At 44.2% G+C, this 17,713-nt stretch overlaps 1 protein-coding gene across 3 annotated transcripts in view; it reads left to right on the top strand.

Moving 5' to 3' along the window:
- The first annotated feature begins 1,620 nt into the window (after positions 1–1,620).
- LOC137341719 (tyrosine-protein phosphatase non-receptor type 3-like) overlaps positions 1,621–17,713 on the top strand; it is a 234,329-nt gene continuing 218,236 nt past the window's right edge. For 2 of the 3 annotated variants that reach the window (XM_068005163.1, XM_068005147.1), the window contains exon 1: positions 1,621–1,838. The gene's annotated coding sequence lies outside the window, so the exon portion shown is untranslated. The remainder of the gene's footprint in view (positions 1,839–17,713) is intronic. The other variant, XM_068005156.1, reaches the window with a different exon arrangement.

Below are 17,713 nucleotides of genomic sequence, written 5' to 3'. Positions count from 1 at the left end.
CAGGTTCATAGCTCCTTGAAAGTGGAGTCACAGGTGGATAGGGTGGTGAAGAAGGCATTCGGCATGCTTGGTTTCATTGGTCAGAACATTGAATGCAGGAGTTGGGATGTCTTGTTGAAGTTGTACAGGGCATTGGTGAGGCCACACTTGGAGTACTGTGTACAGTTCTGGTCACCCTATTATAGAAAGGATATTATTAAACTAGAAAGAGTGCAGAAAAGATTTACTAGGATGCTACCGGGACTTGATGGTTTGACTTATAGGGAGAGGTTAGACAGACTGGGACTTTTTTCCCTGGAGAGTAGGAGGTTAAGGGGTGATCTTATAGAAGTCTATAAAATAATGAGGGGCATAGATAAGGTAGTTGGTCAAAATCTTTTCCCAAAGGTAGGGGAGTCTATAACGAGGGGGCATAGATTTAAGGTGAGAGGGGAGAGATACAAAAGGGTCCAGAGGGGCAATTTTTTCACTCAAAGGGTGGTGAGTGTCTGGAACGAGCTGCCAGAGGCAGTAGTAGAGGCGGGTACAATTTTGTCTTTTAAAAAGCATTTGGACAGTTACATGGGTAAGATGGGTATAGAGGGATATGGGCCAAGTGCAGGAAATTGGGACTAGCTTAGTGGTATAAACTGGGCGACATGGACATGTTGGGCCGAAGGGCCTGTTTCCATGTTGTAACTTCTATGATTCTATGAATGTGAATACTTACCCATTATCCCTACTCTCTGTCGCCTTTCGCTCAGCCAACTTCCTAACCAAGTCTGTACTTTTCCCTCGATTCCTTGGGCATCTAACTTAGCTAACAGTCTCTTATGTGGGACCTTATCAAATGCCTTCTGGAAGTCCATATAAATAACATCCATTGACATTCCCCTGTCCACTACTTTAGTCACCTCTTCAAAAAATTCAATCAGATTTGTCAGGCACGACCTACCTTTCACAAATCCATGCTGGCTCTCCCTGATTAACTGAAGCATACGAGATTCTGAGAGGGCTTGACTGGGTAGATGCTGAGCGGCATTTCCTCTGGCTGGAAAGTCTGGAACTAGGGGCATAGTGTCAGGATAAGGGGTCGGCAATTTAGGACTGAGATGAGAAATTTCTTCACTCAGAGGGTTGTGAATCTTTGGAATTCTCTACCCCAGAGGTCTGTGGATGCTCAGTGGTTGAGTATATTCAAGGGCGGGAACGTGGAGTTGAGGATGAAGATCAGCCACGATCATATTGAATGGCAGAGCAGGTTCGAGGGGCCGTACGACCTACTCCTGCTCCTATTTTTTTAATGTTCTTATGAGGACCTTAAACGCGCTTTATAAATTATGTTCATTTTTTTGACGACGATGGCCAGTTCATTGGCAGCGGCCAGAAAATAAGTTAAGGTGCTCACAGTCTTGGTGAAGTACGGTAATTTTGGAAGTTGAATTAAAATTGAAGAAAGTTTCATTCTCCGATAATCCTCGCATCTACACATAGCGACTACAACTTCCAGAACTCCACGCACATGCGCCATACCGCCTCCGCTGGAGTGACAGTGCGCGCGCAGCTCTTGGCAGGGCTCGTGCGGCCGCTGACGGTTGGGAGGAGCTGCGCGCTCCCGGGTGTTGATGGGAGGAAAGAGTCCGGGGAGACGGAGTGAGTGACGTTATACACCTGCTCCCGAGCTTTGTCAGGGGAGTTACAGAGAGAGCAGAAACAGCGACACCGACAGTGACTGATAGACTGAATGTGGAAGTACGGAGTTAGGGGCTTCCCTGGAATGAGCTGCCATCGCTGAACTTAAACAGCCGGCTGGTGTTCCTGTACTTTCAGAGTGCGTGGTCAAGGTACAGCGGGTGGAGGTAGAGACGGCGCGCGCAGCATCGTGTCAATATTTACAGGGAGTGGGCTGAATTGGGAAGGGCTGAAAAGAATGACACTCGGGCAGTGTTGTTCAGCAGAGTGATTAGTAGTCAGCCCAACCCAGCAACCGTAGGGAAGCAGGACAGTGAGTCTGTGCTCAGGAACCATTGGGGAGCAGGGCAGGACATTCAGTCTGTGCTCAGGAACCATAGGGGAGTAGGGCAGGCAGTGAGTCTGTGCTCAGGAACCATAGGGGAGCAGGGCAGGCAGTGAGTCTGTGCTCAGGAACCATAGGGGGAGCAAGGCAGGCAGTGAGTCTGTGCTCAGGAACCATAGGGGAGCAGGGCAGGCAGTGAGTCTGTGCTCAGGAACCATTGGGGAGCAGGGCAGGCAGTGAGTCTGTGCTCAGGAACCATAGGGGAGCAGGGCAGGCAGTGAGTCTGTGCTCAGGAACCATAGGGGAGCAGGGCAGGCAGTGAGTCTGTGCTCAGGAACCATAGGGGAGCAGGGCAGGCAGTGAGTCTGTGCTCAGGAACCATAGGGGAGCAGGGCAGGCAGTGAGTCTGTGCTCAGGAACCATAGGGGAGCAGGGCAGGCAGTGAGTCTGTGCTCAGGAACCATAGGGGAGCAGGGCAGGCAGTGAGTCTGTGCTCAGGAACTATAGGGGAGCAGGGCAGGCAGTGAGTCTGTGCTCAGGAACCATAGGGGAGCAGGGCAGGCAGTGATTGATAGAGGTGTAAGCCAGTTAGTATGTATCCAGAAACCATAGAGAAGAACTTGTGTGCCCAGGAATGATGGTGAAATATATCAGGCGCTTTGTGCCCAGGAAGGTTATGGAATAGTCATTCTGTGTAGGTCCAGAACAGATTCATACCCATGGTATGATGTATGGTGCTGGAATGGGTCAGTGTCCAGGAGCAATGAGGCACAGGTTATTCAGTGCCTAGGTGCTATTGAGATCAAGGCCAGTCAGTGTGTACTCTGTCATGATAATTGAGTTGCAGACCAGTCAGTATGCACCCAAAAGTGGTGATAGGGAAACAGACCAGCCTGCCTGTGCCCATGAGTGGTATGGGAGCTGGCAAGACTGCTCATGCCAAGGAGTCATCATGGAGCAGATGTGCCTGCTTTGTGCCAATGGACAATATGGTTGCCTATTGGCACAAGAGCAATAGAGGAGCGAGAAATGGTAACAGTAGCTTGTCTAAGATGTAAAGACATTAATTGGAATACACTTGGAAGGTGGGGATAGGGGAGGGGAGGGACTGAGAGAATAAGCCAGTCCATATGCAGGGTCCCTTTTGGAAGTACCCATGAATCTAGGAATTTTCATTAAAATATTTTCATAATTTGGATGTGAAAAGTTAATTAATTGTTGTATTTTGTCTAAGGTGTATGTTTTAAGCACAAACTTAAAGATCCAGTGTGGAGAACAAATGTAGTGCATATTTTTGTGATATCAAATTAATTTGATGTTGGTGTGTATGAAATATCCAGATTTTTCAAGTTAATTCTCAAGTAATAAATTAATGATTTTTTAAAAATTGCTTGTTGGGTATGAATTGTATAGAAATGACAACACGGAAACAGGCTATTCGGTCCAACAATCCCTGTTGTTTATCCTTAATGCGAGCAATAGATCAGATTCCATGTACCCACCTTGTTGCCATATTCCTTTATTTCCCCCCCCCTGCCTTTGCTTCATTCATCTATCTAACCTATTCTTCCTGGATATCCCTGCTCTTGATCATCTGGTTTCACTCCCACTGTTCCCCACTCCTGTACTAGTCTATGCAGCAAGCCCAACTACCCCATCCTCCCCTCTCTCTGATCACCTCATCAGTGTACCTTATGGGGGATAAGCTCACCAACCTCCTTCCCATCACTGCCCCCTGGACTCTGTCAGTGGACAACAATCACTGCACCACACTTCCCTCCGGAATATAATTCACATATGAACAAGCCTGTTGCCATCTACAGTCTGGTATATAAATGCAAGTTCGTTCTTTTGCATTGACATCCTGGCTTTGACTGAAAATTGGTTTACAGGTGGCTACGTTTTTCACCACCTGCCCCACCTAAACCACCATGGTGGTGATGTAGCCCTTATCACCAAGTCGTACCTTGGTTTCTTCTGGCACCTTCTCTTCCTTTGAGAACCTTGTCTACTGCCATCCCTCTTACCACTCTAAAATCCTTGTTCTCTACCAAAACATCAGCCCCACCCTGAGTTTCTTCCCTCCTTTCCCATCTCAGCTTTTGCACCAAGCGACGACTCATCGGTGATTTCAGTCTCCATCTCAGCCCTCCTTGCCCCTTCTCCTCTGAATTCACTGCCCTCCTTGAACCTCTTCATATAAACTCTGCTACCCATATTCACTGCACCCCCTTGACCTTGCCATCTCCCATGGCCCCTCTACTTCCATGATCTCAATAAAGAAGAAAGAAAAAGCTTGCATTTATATAGCGCCTTTCATAACCTCCGGATGTCCCAAAGTGCTTTACAGCCAATTAAGTACTTTTTTTAAAGTGTAGTCACTGTTGTAATGTAGGAGACATGGCAACCAATTTGCACACTGCAAGGTCCTACAAATAGGAATGAGATAATGACCAAATCTATTTTTTAGTGATGTTGGTTGAGGGATAAATGTTTGCCAGGACACTGGGAGAACTCCCTTGCTTTTGTTCGAAAAGTGCCATGGGATTTTTTATGTCCACTTGAGAGGGCAGATGTTTCATCTGAAAGATAATACCTCCGCTAGCACAGCACTCTCTCAGTTCTGTACTGAAGTGCCAGCCTGAATTATGTGCTCAAGTCTATGGAGTGGGGCTTGAACCCACAACCTCCTGACTCAGAGGCGAGAGTGCTACCACTGAGCCATGGCTCACGGCAATCACTGACTAGGCCATCTCTGACCACTTCCTTGTATCCCTCACCACTCATAGCCCTACTTCCTTCTGCGTCTGCCTCTTGTAAAAAAAAAAAATCCCCCCCCCCCCCCAGCCGCAAGTCACTTGCAACTGATCATTCAAATTCCCAACTCCCTAGCCTTTGCCTTCCATTCGCCACAATACTTCTACAGCTGTCAATTGGCTGAACCACTCTTACTCCCACGTTTGATGTCCTTGTCCCCAGCAAAACTTTTACACTCTCCCTGGTACGACCTCCATTTTTGCTCGCACAAGTCTAAGGGACGCAGACCTGAGTGCGCACAGTTGGCTTAGCTATCCAAGACCAGATCTGGCTGAAATATAGCAACCACGATCAGGCCTCACTTTCCCCCCCCCCCCCCCCCCCCACCTTTCCCGGCCGAAATCTCCCACTATTCCAGGATCGTTCCGGATAGCAATGATGACCCCAGGCCTCTTTTTTTCTCCATTACCAAGCATCTCCTTAAACCCCTCTACCCTTGCCTCCAACAATTGTAACTTCTTTGTAACTGAGACCTATCTGTTCAGCTGCCTCTGTTACATCCCCTCCCTTTCCCTTGCCTATCAAGTGCAACCTGCCCCAGGCTCTTCTCTGTCCTAGCCCTGAACCCACATATCTCTAGATTCTCTTTCATCACCCCTCCCCAAGCTCATGGTGTTGATGCGACCTGCCCTCTGCTCCCTTCACTCCATTTTCACTAAACTTCTGACTAATCAACTTCCCATTCTGGTCCCCATGCAAGCTGACATTGTAAACTGTTCTCTCCTAAGGTGCTGTTCCCTTCCATTTCAAAACCACCATCACCTCAAAGTATCCCCCTCGACCCTTCTGTCCTTGCAAACTTCTACTCCATCTCCAACTTCCCTTTCCTCTCAAGTCCTTGAACATAATGTCACTTGCCAAGTCCATGCCCATCTTTCTGCAGTTCCATGTTTGAATCTCTGCAATCAGATTCCTGCCCCTGCCACAGCACTGCAATGGCCTTAATCAAAGTCAAAAATAATATCCTCTGTGACTATGATGCATTATTGCTGCTCGACCTCTCTGCAGTCTTTGCCATGATTGACCACACCATTCTCTTCAAATGCTTCTTCTCAGTTATCCAGCTCAATGGGACTGCCCTCTCTTGATTCCACTCTTAGCTAACTGATCATAGCCAGAGCATTTCCAGAAATAGCCCTGCACCATTACCTCTGGAGACCCCAAGGATCTATCCTTGGACCCCCCTCCTTTTCCTCTCCTACGTAATGCCGCTTGACGACATCATCCAGACGTGGTTTAAATTTAGCCTTAACTTTCTCTGTTCTTAGGAAAACAATCCCAGCTTTTCTAGTCTCCCCACATAACTGAAGTTCCTCATGCCTGGTACCATTCTAGTAAATCTCCTCTGCATCCTCTCCAAGGCCTTGACATTCTTCCTAAAGTGTGGTGCCCAGAATTGGACACAATTCTCCAGTAGGGGCCTAAACTGTGATTTATAAAGGTTTAGCATAACTTCCTTGCTTTTGTACACTCTGCTTCTATTTATAAAGCCAAGGATCCCATATGCTTTTTTCACAGCCTTATCAACTTGTCCTGCCACCTTGTATACTGATAACACCCAGTTCTACCTCTCCACCACATTTCACACATATCCCTACACTGCCTCTGTGTTGGCAGACTGCTTGTCTGACATTCGGTCTCGGATGATCCATAATTTCTTCCTTGGGAAAACCAAAGCCACTGTCTTCGCCCTCTGCCACAATCTTTGCACCCTTGTCACTGATTCCATCCCGCTTCCCAGCCACACTGTCTGGTTTGACTCTGTCCTATTTGATTCCGAGCTGGGCTAAAACAGGCTGGAAATCCCAGGTCTCATCAGTCTTGCCTCATACCGTAGACTCTTTGGTAGTAGGCAATGAGCCTCATGGCTCTTCTCTGCACTGCCTCCAGTGCCCAAATGTCTACGTTGGTGACCCGAACTGGAGGTCTGATCAGACCATTATACAATTTGGTCACTGCTTCTGATTTGTATTCTACTGTATTGGCTGTGCAGTTTACCATTCAATTGGTTCTGTTTGCTGTTCTGCGGTGGTTGAGCATGTTTAGTGTCAAGTCCACTTCCAGATCTCTTTCTACTTCCCTATTTCAATACCATTCATGGAGTAAATGTGTTGCTTATTTTTTCATCTTGAGTGGAGCACTTGTCTTGATTAAAATTCATCTGCCATTGATTCTGCCCTGTTGCCCATCCATAGTTTGGTATATCTGCAACTTTCACCACTTTACATTGAGTTTTTAAGTCCAGATTATTTAAGTAGCTATCCCAACATTGAGCCCTGGGACACCCTGCTCAGTACTTCTTCCCTCCCAATGCACCCTGATGTAACTCCTCTAACAAGCGCTCATTGCTTTCTGCGCTTCTGCCAGATACTTATCCATTCTAGTTTGCCCTGAATTCCCACAGCTTTGAATTTGGCTAATAGCTTTTCATGTGGGGTTTTGTCAAATGCCTTTTGGAAGGCTTTGCTCAAGTGGAATATTATTTCCTCAAAAAAGTCAAGGAAGTTGGTCAGACATGATTTTCTCCTTCTGAATCTATGTTGGTTACTGTTCACTGGGTTATTTACACAGAAATGTTTGCTTTTGATTGGTTCTATTATTATAGATGGCATGGAGGTGACACTAATGGGTCTGTCATTGCCATTTGGGTTTATCCCCCCTTTTGAATATGGGTGCCTCATTGGCCTGTTTCCAATTCACTGGTAGCTCTCCAGTGTCCAATGACTCCCTTGTAATGGTTGTCAGTTCCTTACAAATCTCCTGCCTAGTCTCTTTCAGCAACCTGGGATAAATACCATCTATTCCTGGCAATTTGTTTTGAGTCCTTCTTGCCTGTTTATGACTTTTGTCTAATTTTTTATCAAAGTTGTTGATTTTACTTTTGGTTACCTCTTTGGATAGGTTATTCATGTCTTCCCTTGTGAGTACTTGGAAGAAGTAGTCATTCACAATAATTATTCTGTACTCATCCTCACTTTTGATTCTATTTGGATTGTTTATCATTTTTACCTCTTCCCTGACTACCCTCTTATTATAGTGCTGAATTTTTAAAATTATGTTTAACCTCTGCTGCAGTGCATTTTTCTAGCTCCCTCTGCCCTTCTGATCACTCTTCTAACTTGGTTCTGCATTTTCTTATTTTCATCCTGGTAAATCCTGTGCCTTTTCTCTCTGCAGGAATTGTAGCGGTCACTTTTCTTCATTATTTTACTTTTAATTTACTAATCTATTTTGGGTCATTTTTGTTGAATCTGAACTATTGGTTTTCGGTAACTATTTATCCTACATGATCAGCATTATACTTTTTAAATGGTGTGCCACCTATCCTTTACTGAAATGATGTTGAATAAACTCCAACAATCTGTTTGTTTTAGTGTTTTTTTACATCCAGTGGAACAGGCAGGCATTTAAGGTCTGATCCAAAAGATACCTGTTCCAAAGTGCAACATTTCCTCAGTACTGCAATTCTTCGATTCTTGGCTCCTGGAGAGGGGCTTGAACCTACAACCTTGCATTTGAGGCAAGAGAGTTACCAACTGAGCTAAACTGACACATTTACTTTCACTTACACTACTTGTATGTGTTTAAAAGCATCTTTTGGAAAACATGCAGTGTACAGATTTACAGACAAAAACTTTGTTTCAAGTTATTCCTGACTGCATGAAATATGTACATTCTGTTCTTAGTATTTTTTTAAAATATGAATGGATCTGTTTTACTTTTTTGGAAGTAAGCCTTCTTATTGTTCTGTCTCCATGCCTCAGTTGCTAGGAGATGCTGCACAATGGCCCAGATAACTTGTTTTTTTCCCCTTATCCTTTCTTTTCAGTGTGATTGTATCTGGCTTCCACTCAATGCATCTCTTGTGACATAAGAAATTCAGCATGGGGGGTAATGTGGATTCAAATTTGTATCCGACTGTTGCATGTGACAGTGTACAAAAGTCCCTGCATATATTATTTTTATTTCCATGAGATTGGTCTGAACATATAAACCTCAAACTTAAAAAACATGTTTCCTCAACATTCGTTCAGTATTATGTGTATAATGCTCAGTTTATGTGTTTTAATGTTGAGACATCAATCACCCATTCTATTTGTAAGTAAGCTTGGCTCAGCTACTGGCACTCTTGCCTCTGATCAGAAGGCTGTGGGTTCAAGCACCAGCTCAAGACTTGAGCGCCTAATTTAGACTGACACTTCCGTGCAGTATTGAGGGAGTATTGCGTTGTCAGAGGTATTGTCTTTTGGATGAGATGTCGAACCAAGACCCCATTTGCTATTTCAAGCAGATATAAAAATTCCCATGCCACTGTGGTCCTGGTCAACATTCTTTCCTTAATGCCACCAAAAGTGGATAACCAGCCACTCATCTAATTTGTTTTTGGGACCTTGCGGTGTGTAAATTGGCTCCCATATTTGTCAACATAAGTGTCTGCATTTCATTAAATAATTATTTGGCTATGAAGTGCTTTGGAATATTCTGAAGATGTGATATGGCCCTCACTTATCACCAGGCATTGTTCTCTGACTATATATGCTGTGCCTTTATGCAACTCTTCACTTCACCTGACGAAGGAGTAAAGCTCCGAAAGCTTGTGATTTCAAATAAAGCTGTTGAACTATAACCTGGTGTTGTGCGACTCCTTACGTTTGTCCACCCCAGTCCATCACCGGCATCTCCACATCATTACTTTCTCGAGTATTTTGTAGTTCCAATTTGAGTCCAGTTTCTCAGGCTGCTGTGTATATGCAGATAAAGGACATTGTACAATTCTGCATTAGTGACTGTCCACGATTGGAGCTGTGGTCATGGAGATTGTTTTACCAATAAAACTGACAAGAATTTTTATTGTGGTCTGTGAATGTGGTGTATGGGATGAAGTCTTGCAGCAGGTAGGGGGGCTTCTAGTGTTTAATCCAGTTACCATTCCCCCACCCCCCACCCCAAATCCTGCCCTCAGAAAGGGAAAGGAATGGTGCGTACTTTGTGGAGAAGGGTGTGGTAGACTGGCACAAAAAGGCTTAAATGATGTGCTTTCCCAGCTCCATTAGAGGAAGCCCAAGAGTTTCAGTATTGCCAACATTAAACTGGAGGAAGAGAAAGAGCAGAGCATCAGCCTATGTTTCTAAAAGACTTCCTCAAGGACTATCTTACTGTTATGTCCTCGGCCATTGAAATCTTTTCTCAGCATACACTCAGCTTTGTTAAAATGGCTGCTGCCACTGCTACAGCACCAGTCCAAGCAGGGTTATTTTTGTGTTTTGACCCTAGCACTAGTACTGAAACCAATCAACAGCATAGTTTTAGTGTGCTGGAGGCAAGGGGCTCACTGTTCTAGCCAATTCACCCAATACAAATGACTTTTTCATGAAAGGGTAAACACATATCTTGTTGCAAAGATGGAGGATGATGAGAAATGTGAGGGGAGTGCTCCTATTCAAAGCATTCCCTCAGGCCTCAGCAGAAAAGTGTGGGAAGGGCACTGACTCAACACGTTTAAATTGAGTACACACCTGAAATCCAGATATGCAGATTTTTGTGACTTCACTGGATAACAATTGGGAGAGAGAACCATGAATGATGTTTCCTTCCTCAGCTCAGATTTAGTGTCCCATCTGCTGACCTTGACTGAACTCAGCACAGACTGGAATTGAACCTAGGACTTAATGCTGCACAGCCAAGCAGCCCCACACTCTCTCCAATATTCTCAAAAGTAAAGAGCTTTTTTTTTAATAGTCATATGTAGACCATTTGGTAACTTAAGACAGAGCTGCTACGCTGTCTGCCTATGTGTGCATATTGGCTGCCACAGTGGATCCAAGCACCTCTGCCTCTCTGGCCAGAATCTGATTCTGGTTTGCTAACCTTTCTGTTTCCCTTATCTCCTCTTGGTGTTTGTCATTTATGCTTTCTAATTTCCTGCCTCCCACTTGCCTGATTGCACATGTCCTTTTTGATCCCATTTGTAGCTGTCCCTTGCTGAACTCCTTTTCTGCCACCATCATGGGCTCAAATTCCTGCATGGCTTCCCTCTGTTGCAACTTGGGCATCCTCTGCCATGGCCAGCACAGCACCCATCAATGGCCTTCTCATTGCATTCTGAGTGTCAACTTCTCCAAGTACCTTCTTGCCCCTCTTTCTACACCCTGCATTCCTGCAAAATGTCTGTTCTCTCAACAATATGGTCCCCCTTGGACTGCATCTGTAATCTTATCCTGGCCAAAAATGGCTCACTTGGCATTCCTCACCGTTCACCAAAGGCAAACCACCCAGCTACATATTGTACTGTGTTCCCTGCCTGAACAGTTATGGTAACAGTGTAGCTCTCCTCTCTGATCCCATCTTAGCCTTGTGGCACTGTTTCCACATTTGAACACCATACTACTACTACTACTACTCATGACCCTCCTTTTGAGGTTCTCGTGGTGTGCTGCCCTCCCAAGTTCCCGGTTACTTTCTTTCCAAGATCTCAGCCATACTGTTCTCACTGACTTGTGCACTATTCCTTATCATCGACTTCAACAAGAACCTAAACTTGCCATGCTGCCTCCTCTCTCATCTTGTCACTTCAACTTCACCCTGCACATAAACTCTCCCAAACACTCCCGTTGCTTTTCCCTCAACCTTGCTAATATGAGGTTATGATCATCAATATGGACATTTCTGATCACTTCCTCATCTTCACGACACACATTCTCTTACTCATTGCCATCCCATTTGCCCTTATCCTCTTGGAGCTAGGGGAGACACTACCCTAGTTTCCTCATGATTCTCTAACTCCCCATTCCTTTATAATTTGTCACAAGCTGTGACATCAATGCTTCTGATCCCATGCTCAGTAATTGCTTTGCCTTTGTTTTCACCAGATGCTGGACTGTCTCCCAGCTTTGCTGCTACTCATAGTAAAACAGACATCTTCAAAATCTCGATTTGGAGGCATACATTCATGTGGACATTGCTTACACAAAGTCTGATTGCCCACCCAACAGGTCTGGCTTAACCAGCTCAATTTGTATTACCTCTCCCTTTTTGCAGCTGAAAACTTCTGTTGCACTAGAATAATTCTGGAGGCCAAGGATAATCCTGAACTTCTCTATCACCCCAACCATCACCAGATTCATTTACTCTGAGACCCATCACCTACTCCCTTCTGAGGCCAGCAGCTCTCCATTCAACTAGCACTCCTTGCTAAATGTTTGCTGGCATCACCAACTTGCTTCTTTCCTCAAGCATTGTTTCCCCATGCCCTTCAAAACTGCTATCATCATCCCCTTAAATAGCTTACCTATGATTTTTCTGTCCTTTTAGGTTATTGGGGAGGTCGTCGGCAGTTGTTTATACTGCCTCCCAAACTAATGTGGCATGCAACAAAGGTAATCTGGGAATATTTGTTTCAATTATATTGGTGTGCAGACCAGATAGGCTTTATCAAGTACTCCAAGGTTTTGAAAGGTTTCTATTTTCAGAGCCAGCTCCTGATTTGATGGTCTTCAAAGTCCACATGTAACAACTTCCAGATTGTTTTCAGACAAGTAAAACCAAAACAGGTCGTCTGAAGTAGGATAATTTGAGGCACAAGGATTCTGTCAGTAATAGGTATGCAGACTATAGCACAAATGGCTGGCACTGCTGCTGGCCACTGTGCTCTGTAATAGCTGGCTTACTCTTGCAGTTTTTACTTTGCTTGCAGTGCTGCACTTGTGTGAGAAGTGATATAGCACACTGCAAGAATAAATGGTACTGGTAAGTTGTGAGAAGAACTACAGGGAAGGATTGGCAACGGTATGCATATTTAGTTTTTTCTCAACAACAACTTGCATTTATATAGAGCTTTTAATGTAGCAAAAGGTCCCAAGGCACTTCACAGGAGTGTTATCAGACAAAATTTGACACCGAGCTGCATAAGGAGATAGTAGGACAGGTGAGAGAGAGGTTTTAAGGAGCATCTTAAAGGAGGAGAGAGAGATAGAGGGGTTTAGGGAGGGAATTCCAGATCGTAGGGCCCAGATGGCTGAAGGCATGCCCGCCAGTGGTAGGGCGAAGGAAATTGGGGATGGACAAGAGGCCAGAGTTCGAGGAACACAACTTGGAGTGTTGTAGGGCTGGAGGAGGTTACAGAGGTAGGGAGAGATGAGGCCATGGAGGGATTTGAACACAAGAATCATACATAGAATAATACAGCCCAGAAGGAGGCCATTTGGGCAATTGTGCCTGTGCCGACTCTTTGGAAGAGCTGTAAAATTAGTCCCACACCCCTGTTCTTTCCCCATAGCCATGCAAATTTTTCCCTTTCAAGTATTTATTCGATTCCCTTTTGAAAATTGCTGTTGAACCTCATTCCACCATTCTTTCAGGTAGTGCATTCCAGATCATAACACTCTGTGGAAATTTTTATTCCCTCGTGTCGCCCCTGGTTCTCTTGCCAATTACCTTAAATCTGTGTCCTCTGGTTACCAATCCTTTTGCCAGTGGAAACAATTTCTTATTTACTTTATCAAAACCCTAAATGATTTTGAACATCTCTATCAAATCTCCTTTTAACCTTCTCTGCTCTAAGGAGAACTACCACAGTTTCTCCAGTCTCTCCACGTAACTGAAGTCCCTCATCCCTGGTACCATTCTAGTAAATCTCTTCTGCACCATCTCTAAGGCCTTGACATCCTTCCTAAAGTGTGATGCCCAGAATTGGACACACTACTCCAGCTGGGGCTTAACCAGTATTTTATAAAGGTTTAGCATAACTTCCTTGCTTTTGTACTCTATGCCTCTATTCATAACAACTTGTTGTTTAAAAAAAATGTTTCCTCATGTCGCCTCTGGTTCTTTTGCCAATCACTTTAAATCTGTGTCCTCTGGTTACCTTTCTGCACTGGAAACAGTTCCTTATTTACTCTATCAAACCATTCATGATTTTGAGCACCTCTATTAAATCTCCCCTTAATGTTCTCTACTCTAAGGAGAACAACCTCAGCTTCTCCAGTCTCTCCATGTAACTGAAGTTCCTCCTCCCTGGTACCATTCTCTTCTGCACCTTTTCTAAGGCCTTGACATCCTTTCCAATATGTGGTGCCCAAAATTGAACACAATACTCCAGCTGAGGCCTAACCTGTGTTTTATAAAGGATTAGCATAACTTCCTTGCTTTTGTACTCTATGCCTCTGCCTCTATTAATAAAGCCAAGGATCCCATATGCTTTTTTAACAGCTTTCTCAACTTGTCCTGCCACTATCAAAGATTTGTGTATGCACACCCCCAGAACTCTCTGTTCCTGCACTCCCTTTAAAATTGTATCATTTAGTTTATATTGCCTCTCCTCATCCTTCCTACCAAAATGTATCACTTCTCACTTCTCTGCATTAAATTTAATCTGCCATGTGTCTGCCCATTTCACCAGTCTGTCTATGTCCTCCTGAAGTCTGTTACTATCCTCCACATTGCTTACTACATTTCCGAGTTTCCTGTCATCTGCAAACTTTGAAATTATACCCAAGTCCAGGTCATTAATATATATCAAAAAGAGCAGTGGTCCTAATACTGACCCCTGGGGAACACCACTGTATACTTCCCTCCAGTCTGAAAAACAACCGTTCACCACTACTCTCTGCTTTCTGTCCCATAGCCAATTTTGTATCCACGCTGTCATTGTCCCTTTAATCCCATGGGCTTCAAGGATAAGAATTTTATATTTGAAGTGTTGCTGGACCAGGAACCAAAGTAGTTCAGGAAGCACAGGGGTGATGGGTGAATGGGACTTGGTGTGGGTCAGGATACGAGCAGTAGAGTTTTGCATTAGCTCTCCTGCACTACAAGTGGAGGTTCCATGGAGTACAACCAGCAAACGGTTGTTTTGGTTATCTGTGGCGTATTTCTTTGCTACACTGCTTTGTGATGAATTTATTATTTTGTTTCAAGTTGTTTTTTCCCAGCACAAATGATCAAGGAAGCAATATAAGTAGTTGGGTTTCCTTTGATCGTGCAGTTGAGGAAGTCAGTCAAGCCAAAGGGCAGGGCATTGTCAACAGCATTGTTAATAAAGCGCATTAATCATAGCTGAAGAGGAATCTGCCTCTACTTGTAAGAAGTATGTCCTATATATATGAATCCTTTTGGTAGAATGGTTCAAAAAAGGTCTTTGGAAGCCCTTGGCTCATTTAAGCTTATTGAGAACTTTTTACCACACCTAATGCATTCTGCATTCTGTTGGAATGCAAGATTTGCTTCCATTGGAGTGAAGTGACTATTTTTGCTTGACTTACACATGTTCCTGGAAAGAACTGACAAAGCTATATGACTGGCAGCCTTTTGACTAGTATGTGGCGAAGCCCTTACATTGAGCTGCATTGAAGTAAGGCGCTCTGAAGAAATGTTTTTTTTAAAAAAAGCACGATTCTACTAAATGGACTCATTATTCCATTTGCTACTATGAATACTTTTTTTTATTCGTTCACGGGATGTGGGCATCACTGGCGAGGCCAGCATTTATTGCCCATCCCTAATTGCTTTCGAGAAGGTGGTGGTGAGCCGCCGCCTTGAGCCGCTGCAGTCCGTGTGGTGACGGTTCTCCCACAGTGCTGTTAGGAAGGGAGTTCCAGGATTTTGACCCAGCAACAATGAAGGAACATACATCTCCGAGATCTCTGCGCTTCTCCAATTCTGGCCTCTTGCGCATCCCTGATTTTAATTGCTCCACCATTGGCGGCCGTGCCTTCAGCTGCCTAGGCCTTAAGCTCTGGAATTCCCTCCCTAAATCTAACCGCCTCTCCTCCTTTTAAGATGCTTCTTAAAACCTACCTATTTGACCAAGCTTTTGGTCACTTGTCCTAATATGTTCAAAGAAAAAGGGTGGGACTCCCAAATCGAGAGCCCCTGGATGTCAAGGAACATACAGGGTAGGATAAGGCAAAAAAGGGAAGCTTACGTCAGATACCGAGAGCTCAATACTGCATAAAGTCTAGAGGAGTATAGAAAGTGCAGGGGTGAAATTAAAAAGGAAATTAGGAAAGTGAAGAGAAGCCATGAAAAAATATTGGCAAGTAAAATCAAGGAAAACCCTTAGATGTTTTATAAATACATAAGGAGCAAGAGGATAACTAAGGAAAGAGTAGGGCCTATTAGAAACCAAAAAAGTAACCTATGTGTGGAGGTGGAAGACGTGGGTATGGTTCGTAATGAATATTTTGCTTGTCTTCACAAAAGAGGGGGGATGATGCAGATGTTGTAGATAAGGAGGAGAAGTGTGAAATATTGGATGGGATAAACATAGTGAGAGGAAATATTAAGGAGTTTAGCATCATTGAAAGTAAATAAATTGCCAGGCTCGGATGAAATGTATCCCAGGCTGTTAAGAGAAGTAAGGGAGGAAATAGCGGAGGCTCTGACCATCATTTTCCAATCCTCTCTGGCTACAGGCGTGGTGCAGGAGGACTGGTGGACTGCTAACATTGTACTGTTGTTTAAAAAGGGCGAAAGGGATAGACTGAGTAATTATAGGCCAGTCAACCTAATCTCGACGGTAGGCAAATTATTGGAAAAAATTCTGAGGGACAGTATTAATCGTCATTTAGAAAGGCACGGATTAATCAAGGACAGTCAGCTTGGATTTGTTAAGGGAAGTCTCACACCATCCCGACTTGGAAAAATATATCACCGTTCCTTCATCGTCGCTGGGTCAAAATCCTGGAACTCCCCACCTAACAGCGCTGTGGGAGAACCTTCACACGGACTGCAGCGGTTCAAGAAGGCGGCTCACCACCACCTTCTCGAGGGCAATTAGGGATGAGCAATAAATGCTGGCCTTGCCATTGAAGCCCACATCCCATGAATGAATAAAAAGAAAATGTCCATAGATCCCTGAAGGTAGCAGGACAGGTTGATAAGGTGGTTAAGAAAGCATATGGGATACTTTCCTTTATTAGCTGAGGCATTGAATATAAAAGCAGGGAGGTTATGCTAGAACTGTATAAAACAGCTATAGTATTGCGTACAGTTCTGGTCACCATGTCATAGGAAGGATGTGATTGCACTAGAGAGGGTACAGAGGAGATTTACGAGGATGTGGACAGGACTGGAGAATTTTAGCTATGAGGAAAGATTGTATAGGCTGGGGTTGTTTTCCTCGGAACAGAGAAGACTGAGGGGAGATTTAATTGAGGTGTATAAAATTATGAGGGGCCTAGATAAAGTAAATAGGAAGGACCTATTTCTCTTAGCAGAGAGGTCAATAACCAGAGGACATAGATTTGAAGTATTGGTCGAAGGATTAGAGGGGAGTTGAGAATTTTCTTCATCCAGAGGGTGGTGGGGGTCTGGAACTCACTACCTGAAAGGGTGGTAGAGGCAGAAACCTTAACGCGTTTTAAAAAATACTTGGATATGCATTTGAAGTGCCGTAACCTACAAGGCTACAGACTAAGAGCTGGAAAGTGGGATTAGGCTGGAGAGCTCTATTTTGGCCAGCACAGACACGATGGGCCGAATGGCCTCCTTCCGTGCCATAAATTTCTATGATTCTATGAATATCTCCCTATGTGGCTCGGTGTCAAATTTTGTTTGATAACGCTCCTGTGAAGCGCCTTGGGACATTTTACTATGTTAAAGGTGTTATTTAAATGCAAGTTGTTATACATACAGTTGGAAGCACGTTCTTTTCAGCCATGACCTAAGGGATGGGTGCTTTGCATGTTGCCAAGCAGGCTGAACATTTTGTGTTTCCTGAAAATTTGTTTATATGCCAGACTTCTGGGTATCATTTAACAGACTGAATAAATATGTTATGAGATAAGTGAATAGCACTGGGCAAATTGGATATTTGTGATTTGATGTTGGTTTTGTTGGTACTGTACAAGTGGTGCATTTATGAGTACTGTTAAAAATGCCGAGAACCAATAAAAACATAAG

This window comes from Heptranchias perlo, chromosome 2, assembly GCF_035084215.1.
Source record: "Heptranchias perlo isolate sHepPer1 chromosome 2, sHepPer1.hap1, whole genome shotgun sequence".
Classification (NCBI taxonomy): domain Eukaryota; kingdom Metazoa; phylum Chordata; class Chondrichthyes; order Hexanchiformes; family Hexanchidae; genus Heptranchias; species Heptranchias perlo.
The sequence above is the reverse complement of the archived record's forward strand: the minus strand, read 5'-3'. Positions and strand labels throughout refer to the sequence as shown.